Genomic DNA, 26,656 nt, shown 5'->3' with positions numbered 1-26,656 from the left:
ATATATAAAAAGTCATGATGCAAAATCTGTTGGAACTAATTAATGAATTCTATAAAATTTCAGGGTTTAAGATCTGTAGGAAATTAGTTGCATTTCTATATAGTAACAACAAAATATCTGAAAAAGTAATAAACAAAACTATCCCATTCCCAAAAGCATCAAAAATAATAAAATACTGATGAATAAATTTAACCAAAGAAGTGAAATACCTGTGCAATGAAAATGACAAATTTTGATGAAAGAAGTTGAACCAAACACAAATAAGTGGAAGCATATTCTGTGTTCATGGATTGGAAGAAATAATATTGTTAAAATGTCCATGTTACCCAAAGCCATCCATATACACAATACAATCCCCATTAAAATCCAAAGGCATTTCTCACAAAATAGAAAAACCTTTGTAAAATTTCTATAGAACTACAAAAGATCCCAAATAGCCAAAACAATCTGGAGAAAGAATAAATCCAGAGACATCACACTTTCTGATTTCAAACTATACTACAAGGCTATAGTAATTAAACATGATTTTTTCTTTATCTTTGATTTTCTGTAGTTTGAAAATGATATGCCTAGGTGGAGTTTCATTTTTGTCAGAGGGGGGGCATTTTTCTTGTATAGTGTTCTATGAACTCCTGAATTGGTAGTTTGGTGTCTAACATTATTTTGGGAGAAATTCTAAGTCATTATTGTTTCAGATATTTCTTTCATTCTTTTTTCTTTTTCTTTTGTATCTGGTATTCCCATTATGCATATATCACAATTTTTATAGTTGTCCAAATCTTTGGATATTGTGTTCTTCTTCCCCCTACCCCTGCCCCCACCCCCCACAGAGATTCTTTCCTCAGCTGTGTCCAGTCTGCCAATAAGTCCATAAAAGGATTCTTCATTTCTGTCACAGTGCTTTTGATTTCTAGCATTTCGTTTTGGTTATTCCTTTGGATTTCCATCTCTGTTTACATTGCCCATTTTTTCTTGCACGCTCTCTGCTTTATCATGAGCACTCTTAGTGTATTAATCACAATTGTTTCAAATTCCTGATCCAATAATTCCAGCATCCTTTTCATGACTGTTTCTGATATTTGTTCTGTTTCTTCAAATTGTGGGTTTTTTTTTTTTTCATCTTTTGGCATGCCTTGAAATTTTTTCTTGGTAGTTGGACATGATATACTAGCTATAAGGAACTGCTGTATATAGGCCTTTAGTAATGTGATGGTGAGATGTGGGGGGGAAGTGTCTTATTGACCCATGATTAGGTCTCAGTCTTTAACAAGCCTGTGCCTCTGGGCCATGAAATTTGCAAGTGTTTTTCAGTTATTTTCTCCCTTCCTAGGAGACGATGACTAGAGTGAGCTGGAGTTGGGTATTTTTCTTCTCCCATGCAAAAGACTAGAGCTGATTGGACTTGGTATTTCCTTTCTCCCCAGTCAGTTACTCTTTGATAATACCCTAGCAGATTAGGCTCTGATTAGCTAGGTTCTTCCAATTGCAGGCCTTGTTAAGAAAGAACAGAGTGCTCTGGTATATTTCAAAATGATTCTTTTTTTCCCTCCCCCTGCCAGAAGCTCAAGGGACTTTTCCTCCAATATTTATTGTGAGAACCTGGTCAAGCTCTGGGAGGTAAGTATCACAATATTGTGAGATACTCCCTATTAATGGGTCCCCCTGGGATTTTTAACTTTCCTACTGGCCCACACTGAGCCTCTAAGCAGTTTATCAATTATAATTCAGGTTTTCCTACCAGGGGATCAGGTCCTTTGGCAATTTCAGTAAGGAAGTCTCTGCAGTCTTGGAGGGAGCAGTTTGCCCTAGGTCCTCACTTCTCTTAAGGATCCAAGACATTTTTTTTTTCCAGTCTGTTCAGGGTTTACTTGTTAGAATGAATCAAAGTTTGCTTACATTCAATATTGTACTGCCTCATTTAAAATGTAAGGACTTTGCCAACATATAGCTCTTCTCACTACCCCTCATTCATGTTACAGTTATCATGTGTATTATGTCTATCCACATTATATACTGTACATTACAATGTTATAATTTTTCCTTTAAGTGGTAATATATATGTAGCAATAAATTAAGAGAAAGTATTTTATATTTATCCACATATTACCATTTCTAATATTCTTCATTTCTTCTGGAAGGTCCAGATTTTCATCTGGTATTATTTGCTTTCAGACTTAAGAATTTCCTTAGATATTTCTGATACTATAAATACTTTGGTAACAAATCATCCTAATGTTCATTTATCTGAAAATGTCATTATTTTGCCTTTATTCATGAAGGATATTTTGATGGCTGTAAAACTGTATTGATAGTTTTTTTTCCTTAAATTTCAGCACTTTATTTTTTTTAAGATTTTATTTATTTATTTGACAGATAGAGATCACAAGTAGGCAGAGAGGCAGACAGAGGAAGGGAAGCAGGCTCCCCACTGAGCAGAGATCCCAATGCGGGGCTCATCCCAGGACCCTGCGATCATGACCTGAGCCAAAGGCAGAGGCTTTAACCCACTGAGCCACCAAGGTGCCCCAAATTTCAGCACTTTAAAGATCCTTTTTTTTTGATGAGACGTCAACAGTCAATTGTATTGTTGTTTCTTGGTATGTTATTTTTTTTTCCAGATTCTTTCAAGAGTTCAGCTTTAGATTTCATTTTGAGTAGTTTGACCAATTTACCTGGCTGTGGTATCCTGCTTAGTGAGGGGCTGAGTTCCTTGAATCTACAGATTTATGTTTCATTATGTTTGGAAATATTTTAGGCATTATTTTTCAAACTTTTTTTTCTTTTTCTTTTATTCTTTGCCTTCTGGGACTCTAATTATATCTATGTTAGAATTTTGATATTATATAAAAAAAGAATTTTGATATTATCCAACAGATTACCTAGACTCTTTAAATCTCTTTCAATCTTTTCTTTCTCTGTACTTCAGCTTGAATAATATTTACTAATATGTCTTCAAGTTAACTTACTTTCTCTTCTCTCATTTCCAGTCTACTGGTAAGCCCACCCAATTAATTTTATTTCAGAAAATTTAATTTTCAATTCTAGAATTTGCATCTGATTCTTTTTGTTTCTATACCTTTGATATGAGTTTCTATTTGTTCATTTGATAAAATTTATTTTCCTTTATTTCCATTAGGGTAGTTATGATGGATGATTTATAATTTTTTTCTGTTAATTCCAACATCTGGTCCATTTTAGAGCTATTGTCCACTGACGGCCTTTTCTCTTGAGTAGAGGTAATATTTGTCAGTTTCTTTGTGTTTTCTTTTCCTAGTAATTTTGGAGTATACCCTGTGAGTGATATATTGTGAATAATATATTGTAGGATCTCTATATTCTTTTGTTTATATATAAAGTAATGCTTTTTTTTTTTTTGTAGGCAATTAACTGAACTGAAACTCTAAACTTTCCCTTGTTGTGAGCAGTAGGGAAAACTGTTTAATCCTTTCAACTTTTTTTAGGCTCTTTGGAATCTGTTCCCACATGCATAATTTATGGTTCCAACAGAGATTTGGTTGGGCAGTTTATACACAGAATTGAAGTCTCCCACTGTGTTGTTCTCTCCAGTCTTGAATTTCTCTCATCACATTTCAGGTTCAGTGGTTATCCTGAATTTTGTCTTCTTGTTCTTCAAGCCACTAGGACTGTGAACAGTTGTGTTAGGTAGCTAAATGGCACTGGCTTGTGAGACCCAACTGTGTACATCTATTCCCAACTTCATGTTGATGGAATTGGCCCTGGTGGGAATATTTACACTATGGAAATTAGGAATGCTATGAATCAGGCTTTTATTTATTTTTTCCTGAAGAGCCAAGTGTTAAACGTTTAACAGGTACAACACTTATAGTTTCTCTGTTTTAGTTATTGTTTTGACCTGGGGCCTGCCTCAGGGGATCTGCCCTTATGAAAAAATTCCTTAAAAATGGAAATTCACTCAGCATTGTACCTTTCATTCAATTGTCAACCTTCCATTGTTAACTGTCTTCTAGTTTGTGGCTGTTTATGATCACTTTCCAAAGCATTCAGATTGTTGTTTTGCTTATTTTTGTCTAGAATTCATTATTATCTTCAGCAGTATTGGCTTGATAAAAACTGCTTTATCACTACTAGAAGTGCTCCTAGTAAAGTTTTTCTGTGGTTTGCGGTGAACTGAGAACACTTATGAAAATGCTATTAATTTTGCAAGGAGCTAATATTGTATAATTTAAAGAATAGTTTTTATTATGAGAATATCTTCATCTAGCTTATTTGTATTAAAATACCTTTTCTTTAAAAATGATGATCCCATTGTGTATATATACCACATCTTCTTGATCCATTCATCTGTTGATAGTATGCAGCAATCAAAAGAAATGAAATCTTGCCATTTGCGACAACATGGATGGAACTAGAGCGTATCATGCTTAGCGAAATAAATCAAGCAGAGAAAGACAACTATCATATGATCTCCCTGATATGAGGAAGTGGTGATGCAACATGGGGGCTTAAGTGGGTAGGAGAAGAATCAATGAAACAAGATGGGAATGGGAGGGAGACAAACCATAAGTGACTCTTAATCTCACAAAACAAACTGAGGGTTGCTGGGGGGGGGAGGGGGGTTGGGAGAAGGGGAGTGGGGTTATGGACATTTGGGGAGGGTATGTGCTTTGGTGAGTGCTGTGAAGTGTGTAAACCTGGCGATTCACAGACCTGTATCCCTGGGGATAAAAATATACGTTTATAAAAAATAAAAAATTAAAAAAAATGATGATCCCATAGGTGGTTTATTTGTTAGTATCTTTATTTCACAAAAATAAAAGGTGGCCACTGTGTGGGTTGAATAACATCTCCCCTAAATTTATGTCCATCAAGCACCTAAGGTGTAATTTTATTTGGATGTGTTATGTTTGCAGAAGTAATTAAAGATCTCAAGGTAAAATCATTCTGGATTTAGAGTGGGTCCAAATCTAATGGCTGGTGTCTTTAAAACAAAAAAAAGTGGGGAAATTTGGTCCTACAGAGATACTGAAGAGAAGATAATTTGAAGATTGAGGCAGAGATTAGAGTGATTCTTCTATAAGCCAAGGAATGCCAGAATCTACCAGAAGCTGGAATAAGCAAGGGAAATTTCTCTAGAGCCTTTGGGGGAAGATTGGCCTTGCCAGCACTTTCATACCAGACTTCAGATGGCCTCCAGAGCTGAGACAATATATTTTTGTGGTTTTAAGTCACCAAGTTTATTGTAATTTGTTTTGGCAGACCTCAAAAATAACACAACAACTTTATACCAGTACGTATATTTCTGTTTGCCATTTTGCTAATCCATTAAATCCAACAGACATTTATGCAAACAAATACACTTGCTTTATGTAAAGCTTACCTGTTGCTTTGGCAGACAAAAATACTATGTCTGGGATCAGCAGACTAGGTGCTGGTCTTGATTTTATCACTGATTCACTATGAGATTGTGTGAGCTATATTTTTTCTGCAAGCCTCTTTCTCTTTCTGCATAATGAGATGGTTATCTGTCTGGGTACTTTTAGCTCAGTGACTGTGAGCCTATGGATCCCTATCTGTACACTCAATATATGGGTTGAAGTGGAGCACATATTCCTTACTGGACATGTGTAGAGTATTGGGAATTTGGGGTAGGGGGATAAAAATAGCCCACCTTGGGAAAAAATTTTAAATGCCTACCATGTCTGAGTCACTGTATATGCATTGAGGCCAGTATTTTTATGCTAAACATAGTATGTAGAATAGGAACACATATGCTCATATTCATATTGCCCTTAAAACATTCAAAATGGAATGTCATGTCAGTGGGATTTGGGGGTCTTATTTGGGGACCCATCTTTGGAGAAGCTTTGAAATTTGGTAGTGTATTTTTCACTATCAACAGATTAATTTTCTTGTCACCTGGAATTTTTCCTGTCTTAGAGCCTAGATTGTTAGGTCTTGAAGAGTCTTTCAAGATCATTTACATCTATCACCATTCATTTTGCCATTGGACATACTATGAGAGCCAGATTAAAGAGATAACTTGTCAAAGGTGCAGTGGAGCAATTTTGAGAGGTAGGACTCAAACCCAAGTTCCTTTATTGTATCCGTAGCCTAGGTCTCTTTACCCTCTATTTCATTGTTACTGTTCTTTGCTCAGTTATTTTTTTTTTTTACCCCAATGGGAATACAATTGTTTTATATTTTAACTAATCTCTTCTCTGTCCTATTCTCCTATGTGCAAACTCACCTGTGAGCTCACACACTTACCTATACCTATATTCCTTTCTGAGGTTTTTGAAAAGGAGTATTGTGGTTCTGCTGTTTGTCTGTTTTGCCTGGAGGGAAGCTCCAGCTGGCAGTTCTGAACTGGGTTCACACTTCTACTTTGTGGGGGGTGGAGGTGGCAGTTAGGTCATTAGGGAATCAATGTGGCTGAACACTTTCTTTTTAGTGGAGGGGAATGACAAACTCTTTGATGTAATTTTTTTTTAGCTCATTACTGTCCTCAGAGATGCAATGCGAACAAACAGGATTGGAGGCTTTATTTAACCTGTGTTTGGAGCCTGAGCTAAGAAGACACACCCACAGGGATGAGGGGGAGACAGACCCCTTACTTTCTGTCTCGAGCAGCGAGCGGCATCACACATCAGCATGGTAATCCATACTTCCTTTATCCTCCTATTCACTGCTCTGACCCTTTTGCTCTCTTTCCGTTCCTCTTGCTTCCTCTGCTCCTCCCCTTCCCTCTGAGCTTCCCTCTATTTCTCTGCTGGAAATCTTAAATAATAAAATACTACTTTAGTCTTTCCTGAAACAACCACAGATCCCAAACCTGGCAGCCCTGTATTCCAGAGCCCCAGCCCAGCCGCGTGCTCAGCGCCAGGGAATGGTGACTCTAAAGGCAGCAAAGGGGGAGGGGAGGAGGGAAGAGAGAAGAGAGAGGGAGAGGCGGGAGAAAGAGAGAGGGAGAGGGGGAGGAGAGCGTGAGCGCGCGCAAGCTAGCGAGCAAGCCGGAGAGACGAGAGAGGGACCAGGAGAGAGACCCAGAGAAAGAGAAGAGGAAGCCGAGCTCTGGGAGGACTTAATCTCCAACTTGTTTCATTTCATTCATCCTTCTCTCCTCTCGGCCTCGGGGAAGTGACCGTGGCTCTTGGTAAGGAACATAGATGTCCCTCCTTCCCCCTCCCCCAAGCTGAGGTCTCCTTCAGCGATAGCATCTCTCCCCCGTACTGAGAGTCTCCTTGGGTTGGCCGGGGAGGCGAGACATGCTCTGCAGCTGTGATGCTATCCTGGGTTTCCCAGTGGGGCTGGTGGAAGCCCAGAGTTGGCATCTGGGCAGGGAGGCACTGAGGTAAAACCTGATTTGGGGAGGGGGTTGTGATGTGGTGTATGCGCGATTTGCTTCATTGTCAGTGAATTGTTTTGTTCCTTTTTGGAAACAGGTCAGCCTTGACCTTGCAAATTGCTTAGGGGGCCAGGCAGCTGCTGCAGAAAGCCAGCCAGTGTTCCCTAGCTGGAGCAGACAGCACAGTCATGACCCCCCAGACAGCCCTAGGCACGGGGATGGGGTAATGGCTGGAGCTTCCTTCCTCCTTTAACTCTTTCTCTGCAGCTGTTTCTCATTGCTGAAATCAAGAAATAAGGAGAATACCATGCAGCCCTTCTCCCTTTCCCAGATGCAACTGAGTGGAAAGTTGTAAATAACTGCTTCTTTTGAAAGCAGCTTGAGACCCCCCCCCCTTCCTTTAAGGGGTTTATTGTGAGGTTGGGCCAGAGTTCCTTTACAAACTTGCGGGACCTCTCTTGTTTCCCCATGGGAAGCCCTATTGCCTGCCCACTCCCCATCCTAGGTAGTTGAACAGACAAGCTAGAAAGGGATTCAGATACTCTACCCCATCCCACTGGCAGGCATGGTATAAGTCCAGCTGTGTCCTTGAGAAGGAAGAAACACCTGATGGTTTGTGTGGAATTGGTTTCCCAGCTTGCTGGTCCTCTGTGGCTGAGGATGGCATAGGCAGGAGGACTGGGGGAGGGGTGGCTTTTGGATTTAGAGCAGGATGATAACCCAGGATTCCTGCTGTGAATTGTATGGTTTGTTGAGGATCAGCAGGTTTTGGATGTCTGGAGCTCTGCAAGGACTGCCTGAAGATGTTGTAGTACACCCCCTCTGACCTGCTAGGAGAAGGGATCTGGTTGCTTGATGGGAGTTTTTGAGTTAGTAACACTGCCATGTCCATGGTAGTAATTATTACATCAAAAATACTAATTGCTACCATTGTTGAGTGCCTTGTATGTTTTGGATCTTAGGTTGAGGATTTAATATGTATTCTTACACCAACACTATGAAGCAGGTACTAGTATTATCCTTGGTTTACTGATGAGGAAACTGAAGCACAGAGAGGTTAAGTAATTGTCCAAGGTTGCAGAGTAATTACATGTCCCAGTTGGGAATTAAAACATAGGCAACTTAATTCTAGAATGCATGGTCTTGACCATTAAGCACTACTGTCTCCTTGGGAAAAATTTTGTACCTTTGTTGGTTAGGCAAGTGTAGGTGTGATAGGAAGGGTACTCTTGGCAAAAAAAAAAAAAAAAAAAAAAAAAAGAAGTAATAGCCTAGCCTTCGTGTAGAGTAATAGGAATTTAGAGTATGGCATAGTGGCTGGCCATTGTGGAACCAAGCCTCATCTGGGTTTCCTGGAGAAGCTGCCCAAAAGGCTTTCCTTGGCCAGCCTGCTTTCCTTTGAAAAGGCTATCTGGAAAGAGTTGACTTGTTTACTGTCATAACCTCATCCATCTCATATCCAGCAAAAGACTGCTTTTTTTCCAGACCAAATCTTGCTCTTATTTTCTGAGAGCTAGAGTCCCCTGGTCCTGAAAATTTTAGAATATTAAAACTTGGACGTGGTAGATCATTAAGCTTTACTTCTCCACCCAGTTCTTCAATTTTTCCTAAGCATTCAATTCATTGACTAATTTTCACTTGATCTCTCTGCAGTGACAGAGAACTCATTAGATGGCTTTTTTTTTTTTTTAATCTTTGAGCAATTCTGATTGCCAGAAAGTAATCCCCATTATAAGCCAAGGTCTGTCTCCCTGTATATTCCTTGCTTCTTTGGGACTAACTGCAACAAATTTGCTTCTTCTTAATAATAGCTCATCAGGCAGTTGAAGACAGCAGTCATACCTCTCTCCTCAAAGCCTCAGGTCTGACAAGATCACAAGTAAAGGATCATTGTTTGTCTCATTTTGGAAGCTAGACTTTTATTAATATGACCAATATCCCATTCTCGTTTGTCAGTTACAAACCAGGATACTGAGCTTTTTTAAAGCAGCCTTGATAGTGTATGTTTTCTTTCTTGGAAAAGCTTGCTATTTGGTATCAAGTGGACTCATGGGAACAAAGAAGCTCTCCCCCCCCCCAAAAAAAAACCCAGAAATCAGTTAGTGATAGATCTTCTGAAGCTCCAGAATATCCAAATAGCAGTCAGAAAATAGGCATGTGAGATTTGAGCAACAGGGATTTATGGCAATTATAAAGGAGACACTTGAAATAGTGGTGATTCAAGGTTCACATAGTATGTGGAAGGTAAAAGGATAAATTCTTTGATCAGAAAGTATCTCAGAAACAATGACATCACTGAGGGGATGGTGCAGAGTGAGACTGGGTGGAGTAGGAGTGAGCACCAGTGTGTTAGAGTGGAGAACTGACCTGGGTGTTAAGGAATTTGAGTTTTATTCCTAGCTCTGCTAATTTGTCAGTTACCTTGGACACCCGAGTCCCCCATCCATGGGACTCAATTTTTCCATCTAAAAATGATGATGAGGTAAACTGTATCACCAAGGGTCTTTCAGCTCTGTAATTCTCTATCTGAAGTAAATTATAAACTCTGAGGTTTGTAAGGGCTTCAGAAATCATCTAGGCCAGTGTTTCTCCAAATTTAATGTGTAAAAGAATCTCCTGGGCATCTTGTTAAAATGCTAATTCAGACTCAGAGGGTCTGGGGGTACAGCCTAAGATTTTTCATTTTAGCAAATTACCAGGTAATCTTGAATCTGTTGTTTCAGTGCTTTTCAAACTACCTTGTTCAAAGACCAGTTTTTAAAAATTTTCCAATCCATTGCAGACTGTTACTTTAGTAAAATACATTATGAATTATTAGAAAAGGAAAGAAAAAACAAAATATAAACTCATATTTTTATTACTAGATTCAACAGATGTAAAAATTATTTTTTAAATTGCTATAATATTTCATAAGTGATTATTTTCATTTCTGCTCCTAGGTCATTACTACCTGGCAGTAATAGTTCGCAGATAGGCATTAATCTATAGACCACACTTTGAACAGCACTAGTCTAGGCTACTAGGAATTTGAGAGGCCCAGATTTGGCCCAGTTATAATTTCAAAGTCATTTTTGCCAAAGGATTTTTCACCATCAGGTTGAATGTCTCCTTTGACAAAGAACTTAATATCCTTACAAAGTAACATCACTTGTTGTGACTGTCATAAAGGGTTTTTTTTAAGCTTTTATAAATGCACCTCTTAGATTATATATTCCAAGCAAGTAAATCGTCACTTCAATTTATTGTAGTATCAGCCACTATCCTAGTGTGTGGCATATAGTAGGTGTTTAATAAATGTTTATTAAATGAATGACCAAGTCACTTGGTATAATGCATTTTGGAGCCACACATTCATTAAATAATAGGTAATTTTGGTTTCCTTCCAGCATTTGTAAGACAGTATTTATCCGTTTTATAAATTTCTAATGGTGAATATAAGGCCAATTTATCTGGAATCCCAATTTTATTTTAAAGGAATTATATGTCCTGGGACCCCTAGGTGGCTCAGTGGTTTAAAGCCTCTACTTTTGACTCAGGTCATGATCCCAGGGTCCTGGGATCAAGCCCCGCATCGGACTCTCTGCTTAGCAGGGAGCCTGCTTCCTCCTCTCTGCCTGCCTCTCTGCCTACTTGTGATCTCTGTCTGTCAAATAAATAAATAAAATCTTGAAAAAAAAGGATTTATATGTCCTAAGTCCTAAGTTTTTACTTTTAAATCAATTGTTCATCAGTTCAGTAGTCCAACATTTATTTAATGATATGGTAAAGTATCATGCAGATAATACAAGGCCATGCAGAGAAGACATGGCCTTTGCTCACGAGGAACTTACAGTTTGATGGGGAAGAGGCCATAAATCAGATACTCACACAACAGTTATTTCAGTCAGTAATAAATGCTATGAAGAAAAAGGATGAGGGTGCGGCTATGAAGGTATATAACAGAAAAAACTGATCTAGTGTGAGGTTTAAGAAAAGCTTCCTTGCGGAAGTGATATTAAGGATGAGTAGAGACATGGGAGTGAGGGGGTTATTGTGGTGAGGGAGGAGCAGTTTTGTAGATGAAGAGAAGAGCATGCATGAGGGCCTTGGGATGCATAGTGAATTTAAGAAATTGAGAAAAAGCTGGTGTAGCTGAAGTGACCATTGTAAGGATGTTGTTTATTCCAGAAACACAGGGACTGATTAAAGGCTTTTTAAGGAGGTTGACTGATAGAGCCTAAAATGAATCCATTTAGTATAACATTACTAAGTGCTATGAACAAAAGGCAATGTGGGAGATACAGGCTGATTTAGGAGTAGCCTCTACTGTCCAAGTTGACAGAGTCAAGTAAGAGAGAGAAGAAATATGCAAACAACTATAATTTTAGGAGAATGTAATCCACACACATAAAAGAAGGACATGCACAGAGATCAAAGGCAGCTTCCCAGAAATATAGTGTTTGAACTGGGCTTCAAAGATTAATCAAACTTTGGAGGTACACTTTGGTGTTCTAGGAAGAGGCCAGAAGAGCAGAGGACATTATTAGGAACAGTGAGGAGCTTAGTGATGTTGCAGTCAAATGCATGGTAAAAGTATGTAAGATATATTTGGCAAAATAAGTAGAGAGCTGGCTGTAAATAATATTAAATGCTGGCGTGGAGAATTAGAGCTTTCTTTTATAGGCAGTAGAGAGGCAACACCTTTATCTTATGGATGAGCTAACTGATCCTGATATGGGGAATCACTTGATTTGACTGAGGTCCCACAGCCCAGCAAAAAGTATTGGGTACAGTTGAAAGAAATGTGGAACTGGAGCTCTCAAAATAAGTCAACTGGAGAGAGTGATTTGAGTCATTGATATAGAGGCGGTACTTAAAGTGGAAAGAAGGGATCCAAAGATCTCTTATTTGGGGAATGCGTATGCTTTAGGCCCTGGGAAAACAAAGATTCGATTGTGTGAAGGCTACAGAGGAGAGGGAAGGTGTGTGGAAGTTAGGGTTAGGTTAGGTCACAGTCATGACCCCCCAGACAGCCCTAGGCACGGGGATGGGGTAATGGCTGGAGCTTCCTTCCTCCTTTAACTCTTTCTCTGCAGCTGTTTCTCATTGCTGAAATCAAGAAATAAGGAGAATACCATGCAGCCCTTCTCCCTTTCCCAGATGCAACTGAGTGGAAAGTTGTAAATAACTGCTTCTTTTGAAAGCAGCTTGAGACCCCCCCCCCTTCCTTTAAGGGGTTTATTGTGAGGTTGGGCCAGAGTTCCTTTACAAACTTGCGGGACCTCTCTTGTTTCCCCATGGGAAGCCCTATTGCCTGCCCACTCCCCATCCTAGGTAGTTGAACAGACAAGCTAGAAAGGGATTCAGATACCCTACCCCATCCCACTGGCAGGCATGGTATAAGTCCAGCTGTGTCCTTGAGAAGGAAGAAACACCTGATGGTTTGTGTGGAATTGGTTTGAGAATGCAGTATTATGAAAGAGCCAAGAATAAAGAGGTCTCATCCATTAGTTGGGCAAACAGTTATTGAGTATATTCCATTTACCAAACATGGAGAATGTAATGGTGAGCAAAATAACTGTGGTTGTTGCCACCTTTGGGTTCATGGTTCAGACAGTGAGATAGACATTATTCTACAAACTATTGAATTACATAGTTGTATGTTGTGATTAGTATATAGAGGAAAATAGATTGCTTTAAGAAGGAAGGCATGCTTACCATTATTAGACTTTTCAGCAGCACTGTGTACTGACAAACAATACCTAGTTTCTAATAGTTCTCCCCATTATGATACTCACAGTGCTTACTAAGAGACTGGATGATCATATCCATTTTGCTGTTGTTTGGCAGATGATAATGCTGTAAGGAAAGGTAAGATTCCCTCTAGTCTCATGTCCACAAAAGCACAGGCTTATTTTTTTTAAAGATTTTTTTAAAATTTATTTGACAGAAAGAGAGCACATGTAGTCAGAGCGTCAAGCAGAGGGAGAGGGAGAAGCAGGCCCTCCGCTGAGTAGGGAGTCCGATGTGAGGTTTGATCCCAAGACCCTGGGATCATAGCCTGAACCCAAGGCAGCCACTTAACCAACTGAGCCACCCAGGCACCCCAAGCATAGGCTTATTTGAAACCAGGTTATATGTCATGTTGCTTAACTGAAATTCTCAATGAGTCAGCACTCTTCCCAGATCTTCTTTCTCCCCATTCAACAAGTTAGAGAAAGATACACTTGGTAAGAAAAAAAAAATATGGAGAATAGGATATTAAGTCTCTCTGAAAATGAGATTTCAGATAGCCTAGTCTAGATTCTAGTCTTGGTTTGGATGCTGACTTAGTTTCTTGTAACAAGTAACTTGTTTGAGCTTCTGTTTCCATAACTGTAAAATGAGGAAGGTTGGACTAGACCTCGCTGAAAGATTCTATAGTTTATGCTCTATTCTTTACTCCATTCTCATGGTCCTGTGCTGGTTGTTCAGGCTCAGTCACTTGTTTAAGGAACACTAGGGATTTTATATGGAATTCTGAAGGTTGCTAATTTTGGTGGAAGTATTCATAGGGCTTAGAAGAGATCACAGGAATGCCCTTTCCTTGTTCTATTCCTGAGATTGCTCAAACCATCACTGTTCTGAAAGTTAAGAAAAGAACTGACTGTGTTCTGAAATCTGTAGTAACTCTGAGTACTAGGTGATATTTTCACCACTGCTGGTTTTAAAATGAACTAAGGGCACTGCAAAGAAAATGATGCAGGATACTGTGGAGCAGAGGCAAGGTGATTATCTCATGTTCTGAAATGAACATGGTCCAGACAGTCTGTTCCTAGGGGGAAGATCTATGGTAAAGGGAAATATTGGTTGGTAATAGAAAAACATTTTTATACTTAAAACATTTTAAAGGTATTGATGTTTGTACACAATGTCTCCTCACTATACACAGAATGAAGAATAAAAATCTCCAGGATGTATATTTTGAAGGGTACCCTTTTCTGTTTAAAAATGATTTCATAAAAGGAATCAAGAATTGCATAGATTTTTTTTGAAGGGAAGGGGAGGTGGATGGGGGTGGAATTATGTAAGTGATCATAACATAAAATAACTTTTTTAAATACTGCAAGAGGAGCTCAGAAATAGCAGGGTCCTTACCAATCATATAATGGTAGTCTTATCAACCAGTACATATGGTCATTTATTTTCAGTGTGAATAGTTACAGGAAAGGTTGTTTAATACCACCTGATAACTGTGATTGTTAACAAATTCTTCTTCATACTGACCTGAAATCTGTCTTTTGAATCCAACCTATGGGTTGCTCCTTGGAGCAACAGGAATCCTAATGTCTATTTCTTTGCCCTGTAATTAGCCATTCAAAAGCTTAAAGATAGTTTGTTCTTTTTATCTTTTCTCCAGTCCATATATTCCCAGTTCTTAAGCTCATATGGCTTATATTTTGAGTGTCTTCTATAGGAGATGCTGAAGTTTTCAGTATCACCCTTAACACATAATATCCAAAGCTGGACCCGGTATTCTAGGTATGGCTGATTAGCACCACCATTTAAAAAATTTTGTACACTTATTAATCTTCCTTAAGACTGTAATATTTATTTCTATTTTTTTCTATTCATAAAATGAAACAGCTTCATAATAGAAAATTTTTAAAAAATGGAGAGAAAACACAAATCACCTCTCAATACCTTGTCCAAAGACAACTTGCTTGGCTTCCTCCCAGATATGTTTCCATGTTTACATAACTGGGATCATATATTACATGTACTATTTCCTATCTGGTTTCTCCATGGGTATTGTACTGTAACTATTTCACTGTGTCATTCACCAGCCTTCAGACAATTTTTAATGGCTTCATAATTTTCAGTTGTACAATTTGTACCTACTTTAATTATTTAACAGATCCTGTATTAGTCATTTAAATTATTTTTAATTTAAGTTATCATGAATAGCCCTGAAATGTATACATTTTTAAATTTATTCTTTATTTATTTTCAGCATAACAGTATTCATTATTTTTGCACCACACCCAGTGCTCCATGCAATCCATGCCCTCTATAATACCCACCACCTGGTACCCCGACCTCCCACCCCCCGCCCCTTCAAAACCCTCAGATTGTTTTTCAGAGTCCATAGTACCTTTATGTATAAACCTTTGCTTCTTTGAACCTCATCTCTTTTAGGTCTTTGTTCAAATATTATCTCCATATGGTCAATAAAACAATTATCCATAAATATGCAAACGCTTCTCCACACTCACTTTCCTCTTTTCTTGCTTTATTTTTTCTCCCTGATCTGTATCATAACCTAAGAGTTGAGATATTTTCTAATTTATTATCTGGATCTTTGTATTAAAATATAAGCCCCTTGAGCACAGATTTTTTTTTTTACTTTGTATTCACTATTGTATCACCCAGTACCTAGAGCAATGCATGATACATTGTAGATCTTTACTAGATATTTGTTGAATAAATGATTTTCTTAAGATGGGTTTTTATAAGAGACATTATTGGACCTGAGGATTAAATTTTTAAAGGCTCGGTATATGTATGAAGTTGTCTCACTGTATAAGATGGACAATTTCTGTTATACACCTATACCAAAACTGGCTATCGTCATTCTTTTAAAATCTGCCAGTATAATAGAAGCTAAATGGTATCTTACTGTTTTAATGTTTCTTTTACTATATTGAGCATAAATATTATCTCAGGTTTCTTGGTCACTTTTATTCCCTTCCTATGAACATACATCCATGGCCTGTATAATTTTTCCATTGATAACTTATATGTTTTTTGTTCATTTTTATGGACAATGTATACATTTAATAGACATTATACCTTTCTTCTGTGGTATATGTGGAAAATACTTCCCATGTTTGTGTTTTAAGTGAACTTTTATGCACAAATGAACATTTATGTAACTACATTTATCTTTCCATTTGTATTATTTCTGATGAATACATGTAAGTTTTTTCCCACCCAAATTAGATTAAGTGTTTAAATGGATTTTTTTCATTTTTTATTGCTTATATTTGTTTAATCCTTCCAAAATTTTTTTTGGTGTGTAGTATGAGGTAATTTTCTAAATGGTTTTCCCTTTCAATTTTTCACAATAACAGATATTGAATAATTAATCCTTTCCAACTGTTCTGTGATAATATGCATAATTATGCATAAATTTAACATGCATAAATTATTATATAGTAGATTTAATATGCATAAATTATTATATGCATAATATGCACAAATTATTTAATATTATTATTATTATTATATATAGTAGATTCTCTTTGGAATTTATCTAATTTCCATATTTTGTACCCTGACTCTTTCTGTCCTAGTTTAATACTTTTGTAACTTTAAAATAATTTTTATTACCTCAACTCTTCTATTTACTAGCTGTGTGGAATCTGACCCTCTATATGTCTATTTGTATAGAGTGTATAATGGTAAAATTTATGTTATGCTTTTAATTTGTGAAGGGGATCTTTCTATCATTATTTTTGCTAATTTATTATGGCTGGTATACAGGGAAATTGCTATTTATAATTTTAATTTCTGTTTTTTCATTTTGCTCAAATTTATTAGAAATTTATCATTTCTTATTTCTCATTTTTAATTTTGAAGACTTTAAAATATTTAGAAACTCAGAGAAACGTCTAATAAAATGAGCAAATAAGTACATACATACTGCTCAGAATGAACAAGTGTTAGCATTTTGTCATTTTTGCTAAATGTAAATAAATTTTTACAAAATAAGTAAGTAAATTTTTACTTCTGTTTACATCCTTCCAGAACACAAAGCCTGGAGCCGCTCACACTTGCTTCTTTTTCTTTTAAGTTTTTATTTAATTCCAGGATAGTTAACAGACACTATTATATTGATTTCAGGTGTACAATACAGTAATTCACCAGTTCCGTACATCACTTGGTGCTCATCAAAAGTGTATTCTTCAATCCCCTTCAGCTATTTCACCCATCCCCCTGCCCACCTCCCCTCTGGTGACCATCAGTTTCTTCCCTAGAATTGAATCTGTTTCTTTACCTCTCTCTTTCTTCCCTTTGTTCATGTGTTATGTTTTTTAAATTACACATATTAATGAAATTATATGGTATTTGTCTTTCTTTGACTTATTTTGCTTAGCATTATACTCTCTAGTTCCATCCATGTTATTGTAAATGGCAAGGTTTCATTTTTTATGACTGAATAATATTCCTATCTCTCTATCTCTATCTCTATCTCTCTATCTATGTTGTGTGTGTGTGTCTGTGTGTATGTATACATATATATGGATATCTCTCTCTCTCTATAGAGAGATATATCTATATCCATATATAGATATAGATATATAGATATCTCTCCCTCTATATATAGAGATATATATGTATACATATATATGGCTATCTCTCTCTCTCTCTCTATATATATATATATATATATACATATATATATGTATAATTTATATATAATATAAAATTTTGGAAGTAGTAAATAAATATAAGCAATAAAATGAAAAAAAAATCAATTTATGGGCCCAGCATGCTTCCGCTGTGCTACTCTGCTCCTGAAAAAAAATCAATTTAAACACTTATCTAATTTGGGTGGGAAAAAACTTACATGTATTCATCAGAAATAATACAAATGGATATATATATATATATATATAGAGAGAGAGAGAGAGAGAGAGAGATCCATATATATGTATACATACACACACACACACACACACACACACCATCTTATTTATCTATTCATCAGTTCATGGACATTTGGGTTGCTTCCATATCTTGGCTATTGTGAATAATGCTCCTATAAACATAGGGATGCATGTATCCCTTTAAATTAATGTTTTTGTATTCTTTGGGTATATACCCAGTATTGCAAATGCTGGATCATAGAGTAGTTCTATTTTTAACTTTTTGAGGAACCTCCATACTGTTTTCCAGAGTGACTGCACCAGTTTGCATTCCCTCCAACAGTGCAAGAAGGTTCCCCTTTCACCACATCTTCACAAACACCTGTTGTTTCTTGTGTTGTTGATTTTAGCTATTCTGACAGGTGTGAGGTGTTAGCTCATTGTAATTTTGATTTACATTTCCCTAATGGTAAGTGATAATGATTATCTTTTCATGTGTCTAGTTGGCCATCTGGATATCTTCTTTGGAGCAATGTCTGTTCATGTCTTCTGCCCATTTGTTAATTAGATTTTTTTTTTTTGGTGCTGAGTTTTATAAGTTCTTCATATATTTTGGATACCCTTTATCAGATATGTCATTTACAAATGTCTTCTCCCATTCTGTAGATTGCCTTTTAGTTTTGTTGATCATTTCCTTTGCTGTGCAGAAATTTTGTATTTTGATGTAGTCCCAATACTTTAGTTTTGCTTTTGTTTCCCTTGCCTCAGGACACATATCTGGAAAAAATTTGCTAAGGCTGATAGCAGAGAGGTTACTGCCTGTCCTCTCTAGGATTTTAATGACTTCAGGTCTCAAATTTAGGTCTTTCATCCATTATGAATGTATTTTTGTGTATGATGTAAGAAAGTGGTCCAGTTTCATTCTTTTGCATGTGGCTGTCCAGTTTTTCCAACACTATTTGTTGAAGAGACCATCTTTTTTCCATTGGATATTCTTTCCTGCTTTGTTGAAGATTAATTGACCAGATATTTGTAGATTCATTTCTGGATTTTCTATTCTGTTCTATTGATCTATGTGACTATTTTTATGCCAGTACCATATTGTTTTGATCATTATAACTTTGTGATATAAGTTGAAGTCTGCACTGTGAATCCTCCATCTTTTCTTTTCTTTATTGTGTTCAATTAGCCAACATATGATCCATCATTGTGGAGAGCCATGCAGCAGGAGCAGGGAGTCACGTACTAAGCGAGGCCTGAAGAGTGGGAGGAGTGAGAGATTAACCCAAGGACTGTGAGTGCATTCGCGGGTGACGTTTGATAGATACCAGGAGTCAAGGGAAAGGCGCATGATCTGTAGAACAAAGAAAACCTATGGAGTCACGTACGTGCTCACGAGCACGATGCGTGCACATAGATAGTCCTTCTGATTGGTAGTTTTGTTAGTCGTGGTATACTCTGATTGGATATAGTTCGCACTTGGTGGAGATATACTTGGGGGTGTTAGACTGGGGGGGGGCCCCGGCTGAAGATTGTGAATAAAGAAGTTTGCCACTCACCTCACCTAGGGGTCGTTCTTGCGGGTCGAGAGCGACACATCATTAGTTTTTGATGCAGTGTTCAATGATTCATTAGTTGCATATAACACCCAGTACTCATCATATCTCTGCTTTTCTTTTTCAACATTGCTGTGGCTATTCAGTCTTTTGTGCTCCCATACAGATTTTAAGGTTTATTCTAGTTCTCTGAAAAATGCTGTTGGTATTTCGATAGGGATTACATTCAATCTGTAGATTGTTTTGGGTAATATAGACATTTTAACAATATTTGTTCTTGCATTCTATAAGCATTGAATGTCTTTCCATACTTTTGTGTCATCTTCAATTTCTTTTATCAGTGTTTTATAGTTTTCAGAGTGTATGTCTTTCACCTCTTTAGTTGAGTTTATTCTTAGGTATCTTAATATTTTGAGTGTAATTATGAATGGGATTGTGTTCTTAATTTCTCCTTCTGCTGTCTCATTATTGGTATATAGAAATACAACAGATTTCTCTAGATGGATTTTATATCCTGCAACTTTACCAAATCATCTACCAGTTCTAGCAGTTTTTTGGTGGTCTTTAGGGTTTTCTATATGGAGAATCATGTCACCTGCAAATAGTGAACGTTCTACTTCTTCCTTACCAATCTGGATTCCTTTTATTTCTTTTTGTTATCTGCTGTGGCTAGGAATTCCAGTACTATGGTTCATTAAAGTGGTGAGAGTGGACATCTTTTTTTTTTTTTTTAAAGAGTGGACATCTTTGTCTTGTTCCTGACCTTCTGGGAAAAGCTTTCAGTCTTCCCCATTAAGGGTGATGTTAGCATTGAGTTTTTCATAGATGGGCTTTATTATGTTGGGGTATGTTCCCTCTAAACCTATTGTGTTGAGGGTTTTTTCCATGAATGATGTACTTTTTCAAATGCTCTTTATGCATCAATTGAAATGATCATGTGGTTCTTATCCTTTCTTGTATTAATGTGACATATCACATTGATTGTTTCATGAATATTGAATCACCCTTGCAGCCCTTGAAATCCCCCACAATCACGGTGAATAATTTTTTAATGTATTTTTTTAAAGATTTTATTTATTTATTTGACAGACAGAGATCACAAGTAGGCAGAGAGACAGAGACAGAGAGAGAGAGAGGAGGAAACAGGCTCCTGCTGAGAAGAGAGCCCGATGAGGGGCTCGATTCCAGGACCCTAGGATCGTGATCTGAGCTGAAGGCAGAGACTTTAACCCACTGAGCCACCCAGGTGCCCCTTTTAATGTATTTTTGAATTAAGTTTGCTAGTGTTTTGTTGAGGATTTTTGCCTGTGTGTTGATCAGGGATATTGGCTTGTCGTTCTCTTTTTTAGTGATGTCCTTATCTGGGTTTGGTGTTAGGGTAATGCTGGCTTCATGAAATGAATTTAGAAGTTTTCTTTCCTTTTCTGTATTTTGTAATAGTTTAACAAATACAGATATTAAATCTTCTTTAAATGTTTGGTAGAGTCTGCCTGAGAAGCCATCTGGTCCTAGGCTTTTGTTTGTTGGGAGTTGTTTGATTACTGCTTTAATTTCTTTGCTGGCTATCAATCTGTTCAAGTTTTCTATTTCCTCCTTTTTAAATTTTGGTAGTTTATGTTTCTAGGAATTCAACCATTTCTTCTAGGCTGTCCAATTTGTTGGCATGTAGCCTTTTATTATATTTATTTCTGTGGTGGTATTCATTATTTCTCCTTTGTCATTTGTGATTATGTTTGAGTCCTTTCTCTTTTTTTCTTGGTAAGTCTGCCTAGAAGTTTGTCAATTTTGTTGAGTTTTTCAAAGAACCAGCTCCTTGTTTCATTGATCTCTTCTGTGGTCCTTCCTTCCTTCCTTCCTTCCTTTCTTCCTTCCTCTTTCTTAATCATTTATTTCTGCTCCAATCTTTATCATTTTTGTAGAGATTGTTTAGTGGTAATTAAGTCTTTTGGTTTTTGTTTGTCTAGGAAACTCTTTATGCCTCCTTATATTCTGAATGATAGCCTTGCTGGTTGGAGTATTCTTGGCTGCAACTTTTTCCCATTTAGTACTTCGAGTATACCATGCCACTCTCTTCTGTCTTGCAAAGTTTATTTTGAAAAATCTCGTGCTACTCTTAAAGGTTTTCCCTTATAAGTTAATGACTTCTTTTGTCTTGCTGCTTTTAAACTTTTTTTCTTTATTACAATATCTGCAAATTTAATTAGAACGTGTCTTGGTGTGGGTCTGTTTTTATTGATTGTGTTGGGGGTTCTTTGTGGCTCCTGAAATAGGATATCTGTTTCCTCCCTCAGATTAGGGAAGTTTTCAAGTATTATTTCTTCAAATCAACTTTCTTCCCCCTTTCCTCTTTTTTCTGAGATCCTATAAAATGAATATTATTACATTTGATGGAGACACTGAGTTTCCTAAGTCTATTCTTGTTTTGCATATTTTTTTCCTCTGTCTTTTGTTTTGCTCAATTACTTTCCATTCCTCTGCTTCTTGAATCCTACTGTTCATTCTATCAAGCATATTTCTCATTTAAGTTTTTGTGTCCTTTATCTCTATGTTATTTCTCATCTCTGTGTTGTTTCCCTCATGTCTTCTACTCTTTTCTCAAGTCCAGTGATTATCCTTATGATCATTGCTTTAAATTCTCTTTCATGCATGTTACTTCTATCTTCTTTGCCTTGTCCTATTCTTTCATTTGGGATAATTTTTTCTGTCTCATTTTATCTGCCTCTCTATGTCTGTTTCTGTGTGTTAAGAAAGTCAGCTGTGTCTTCTGCTCTTGAAAGTAGTGATTTTAAGAAGAGATTCTGGAGTGTCTTGTAGTGCAGTGTCTCCTATTCACCAGAACCTGGCACTTAAAGAGAGTAAACAATGTGTATTTACACCCTGCTATTGTGTCTGTCACTCTACTTTTTAATGCAGTTATCTGCACTCTCTTTGCCTATTGTGGATTGTGATTGCTTTCTGTGGTGTTAGTGGGATCTAAGCAGGCCAGTTCTGAAGGGGTGTGCCCACCAGGAAACTTGGAAGCAGGGCAGCAGCATTAGCAAAATTTGTACTGGGCTACTAGTCCAATGCCAGGTCATCTGAAGCAATGTGGCAGCTGGGGGCTGTGCGGCAGGTTCGCCAGATGTGTGAGGCTAGGTGTGGCATACTACAGTGGCTAAGAGCATGCAGTGTGGCACATAGAGTTAGCTGTGGGTGATCAGCTGAGTACTGTGTGCAAACAAATGTTGAGCATGTGCTCCATGGCTCTGGGGATATGAGATGGCAGCTGGGGACTTGGGGCTGGGAGCAGCACCTTCAGTGACTGGGGATGCATGGCTGGACACAGCACAGTGGATGTGTGCAGTGCCCGATGAGAGCTGTGCACCCGATGGTTGGATATGGTACCTGCATGGCTTTAACTAAATTTGCCCTGAGCCCAGGGCTGAATCTAGCAGACTTGGAGTGGGTAAGGCCTCAGGAGAACTCATTCATCGGTGTGGTGCACTGCTAGCAGATTAGGTAGCAAAAGTCTATGCAGCCCCACTTCTGGGGAAGTGACTCTGTGCTTATGTTGGGGGTTGGGGGAGGAAAATGGTGCCTGCCAAGTCCCTTGGTTTTGAAGAAGCCCCCTAACATGCTCCAAAATCAGTGTAAACAAATCTGTCTCCTGTTTGCCCCAGACATTATATAAACTGCCATTTCTGTTTTGGCTCATCTCTGTAGGCTGCTCTCTCTTTAAGGGCCACAACTCAGCTATCACTTGCCTCCTGGGCTTTCCCAATGCTCTCAGCTGAATTTTAAAGCTCCAGGCTTCATTTTCCACTGGTTATACAAACTAATGACTTCAGACCCTCTGATTTTTAAAACCCAAGGCTATATGGAGTAGTCTTCTGTGTGTGATTGCCCTGGTGTGAGGGCTCATTTCTCTGCCCTTTCCATGACCAGCTCCCTCCTCCTGTGGGCAGCCTCCCTCTGCCTTTCTGACTGTTCCAATCTTTCAGATGCAGCTTCTTCTCTATATTTAGTTGTGGAGTTTTATCTGCCAGGCTTGGGATCACTCTCCAGTTTATTGACTTTGATGTGGATGATACTTACTCGTAAATGGGGGACAGGGTGAGCTCAGGGTCCTTATACTCTGCCATCTTCACAAGCTTCCAGTAGTGTTGTGTTTTTAATTTCCAAATTTCAATTGTTTATTGCTGGTATGTAGGGAAGTAATTGACTTTTATATATTAACTTTGTATCTTGCCTTGTCTTCATTTTAGCCATTCTAGTGAGTGTGTAGTGTTAGCTCATTGTAATCTAATTTACATATCCCTATGACTAATGATTTTGAACATCTTTTCATGTGTTTACTGGCCATCTGTACATCTTCTTTAGAGAAATGTCCATTCAAATTGTTTTACCATTTTAAAATTGAGATATTTGTATTTCTGTTATTAAGTTGTAAGATAAATGCATATTACAGTCCTTTAAAAAATAGGTATTTTGAAAAACACTTTCTCCCATTCTGTGATTTCCCTTTTCATTTTCTCTGTGGAGTTTGTATTATGACTTTTACCTTTTCTATTCTGGGAAGTCTTTGCCTTAACTAAGTTCAAAATGATCTCATTTGTTTTCTTCTAGAATTTTATAGTTTCAGTTCTTTGATTTACATCTTTGATGCATGTCTAGATGACTTCTTTCTCTGGGGCAAGGTAGTTCCAGGCCTATATAAATTTTTTTCATATGGATGCCCATTTTTTCCAGCATTATTTGTTCACAAGACTATTCCTTTCTCATTGAATTACCTTTGTACCTTGTCCAAAATCAATTGACCATATATATGTAAGTCTGCTTCTGGACTCTCTTCTGTCTGTGTAATTTATGTGTATAACCTTGCAACATTAGCAGACTGTAACATTACTGTAGTTCAGTGATTCTCAACTGGGGCAATCCCCCTCCCTGTGGGGAGGGAACACTTGGCAATGTCTGGAGACATTTTTGTCCCTACTAGATGTGAGTGCTACTGGCCTCTAGTGGGTGGAAGCCAGGCAGACACCACCAACAAAGTATTATCCAGATCAAAAATGTTAATAGCGTTGAGGTTGTGAAACTCTACTATAGAATTATTATTATTTTAAAAAGAATTTTATTTACTTGTCAGAGAGAGAGAGAGAGAGAGAGAGAGAATGCACAAGCAGGGGGAACAACAGGCAGAGGGAGAAACAGGCTCCCCACTGAACAAGGAAACCAATTCTTGACTCAATCCTAGGACCTTGGGATCATGACCTGAGCTGAAGGCAGACGCTCAACTTACTGAGCCACCTAGGCAGCCCTCTGCTATAGAATCACAGTAAATCTTGAAATAAGGTATTATGGATCCTTGAGCTTTGTTCTTCATTAAAAAATATTTTGGCTATTCTCAGTCCTTTACATTTCCATATAAATTGTATAACCAACTAATCAGCTTTTCCAGGTGAAAGTTTTAATGGGACTGAAATAAATGTATACATTAATTTGGGGGTAAATCGCATCCTAATAATCTTAAGTCTCCTGATATATGAATATGGTATAGTTTTGCATTTTTTATTTCTTCTTTAAATTCTCTCAATGTTTTTATAGTTTTCAGTGTGTAGGTCTTGCCTATATTTTGTTATATTTATTTATTCTAAGTATTATATTTTTGATGTTATTATAAATAGCATTTAAAATTTCTTTGAATGTTTATTGTTATACACAGAAATATAATTTTTATATTGACTTTATATACCATGACCTTACAAAACTCACTAATTCTAGTAGCTTTTTTTTTTTAGATTGTTTGGCTCTTCTATGTAGATGATAATGTTGTCTAAAAATACATTTTTATTTCCTCTTTTCTACTTTGTGTACTTCTCCTTGTTTTGTTTTGTTTTCATTGTATTTGAAATGAATAGAGCCTGTAATACAATGTTGAATAGAAGTGGTTAGAGTAGATCTCCTTGCCTTGCTCCTGATCTTATTGGGGAAAGTATTCTTTCACCACTCAATATGAAATCAGCATTAGATTTTTTTTTACATGTCATTTATAAGTTTGAGGGAGTTCCCTTCTATCTAAAGTTTTTTGAGGGGTTTTATCATGAATGTGTGTTGGACTTTTTAAAAATTTTTTTGTATCTATTGAAATTATCTTTTTAAAAAGTCTGTTGATGTGTTGAATCACAGTGGTTATTTTTCCAGTGTTGAACCACCTTTGCAGTCTCAAGATAAAACTCTACTTGTTATGCTGTATTGTTCTTGTTATGTATTTCTGGATTCTAGTTGCTAACATTTTGTTAAAGTTTTTTTTAATATTCATCAGGAATACTGACCTTTAATTTTCTTTTCTTAAATTTATTTGGGTATGGTAGTCTGGTCTCATAAAATTAGTTGGGTGGTGTTTCTTTCTCTTCTATTTTCTGGATGAGTGTGTAGAATTGGGCTTAAGCATTTGGTAGAAATCATTACTGAAGTCATCTGGGCTTTTTGGAGTTTTTTTGTTTGGAATTTTCTTTATGATCAAGGTTTTAAACTATTAATTTAATTGATTTAATACATAAAGGTCTATTCAGATTATCTATTTCTTCTTGAGAGTTGGCATTTTATGTCTTTCAAGAAGTTTGTTTATCTCATCTACATTATCTCCATAAATTTGTTCATTAATGTTCACTTGTTATCCTTATAATTTGTAGTATCTGTAGTGACATACTTGTCTTCATAAGTGATAATAATAATTTTTTAATTTATTTTTATTTATTTATTTTTTATTTTTTTAATTAATTTTTTTATTTTTTTAATAAACATATATTTTTATCCCCAGGGGTACAGGTCTGTGAATCACCAGGTTTACACACTTCACATAATAATAATTTTTAATTTCCTTCTTTTTCTCTATATATCAGTTTGTGCAGAAGTTTACTAATTTTATTGATCTTTTCAATATTCCAGCTTTTCGTTTCAGTGATTTTTAAAATTGTTTTCTTATTTTCTCTTTCATTGAATTCTTCTAGCTTTATTGTTTCCTTTCTTCTGCTTCCTTTGGATTTGATTTGCTCTTCATTTTCAAATTTCTTCTTTTTTAAATCCCTTTTATCTATTTCACCTTCCCTCCCCCCAGCCCTGCTCTAATCTACCTCTCTTCTGGCAACCATCAGTTTGTTCTCTGTATTTAAGAGTTTGTTTGT

At 36.9% G+C, this 26,656-nt stretch overlaps 1 protein-coding gene across 4 annotated transcripts in view; it reads left to right on the top strand.

Annotated features, from left to right (window-relative positions):
• The first annotated feature begins 6,958 nt into the window (after positions 1-6,958).
• Positions 6,959-26,656, top strand: part of GABRA3 (gamma-aminobutyric acid type A receptor subunit alpha3) — a 402,002-nt gene continuing 382,304 nt past the window's right edge. For 2 of the 4 annotated variants that reach the window (XM_032330182.1, XM_032330179.1), the window contains exon 1: positions 6,959-7,135. The gene's annotated coding sequence lies outside the window, so the exon portion shown is untranslated. Of the gene's footprint in view, positions 7,136-7,257; positions 7,334-24,805; positions 24,825-26,656 lie in introns of those variants that run through there. The other 2 variants (XM_032330180.1, XM_032330181.1) reach the window with 2 other exon arrangements.

The sequence above is a fragment of the Mustela erminea genome, chromosome X (genome assembly GCF_009829155.1).
Source record: "Mustela erminea isolate mMusErm1 chromosome X, mMusErm1.Pri, whole genome shotgun sequence".
NCBI classification, from domain to species: Eukaryota; Metazoa; Chordata; class Mammalia; order Carnivora; family Mustelidae; genus Mustela; species Mustela erminea.
This window is presented reverse-complemented; position numbering and strand designations above follow the sequence as displayed.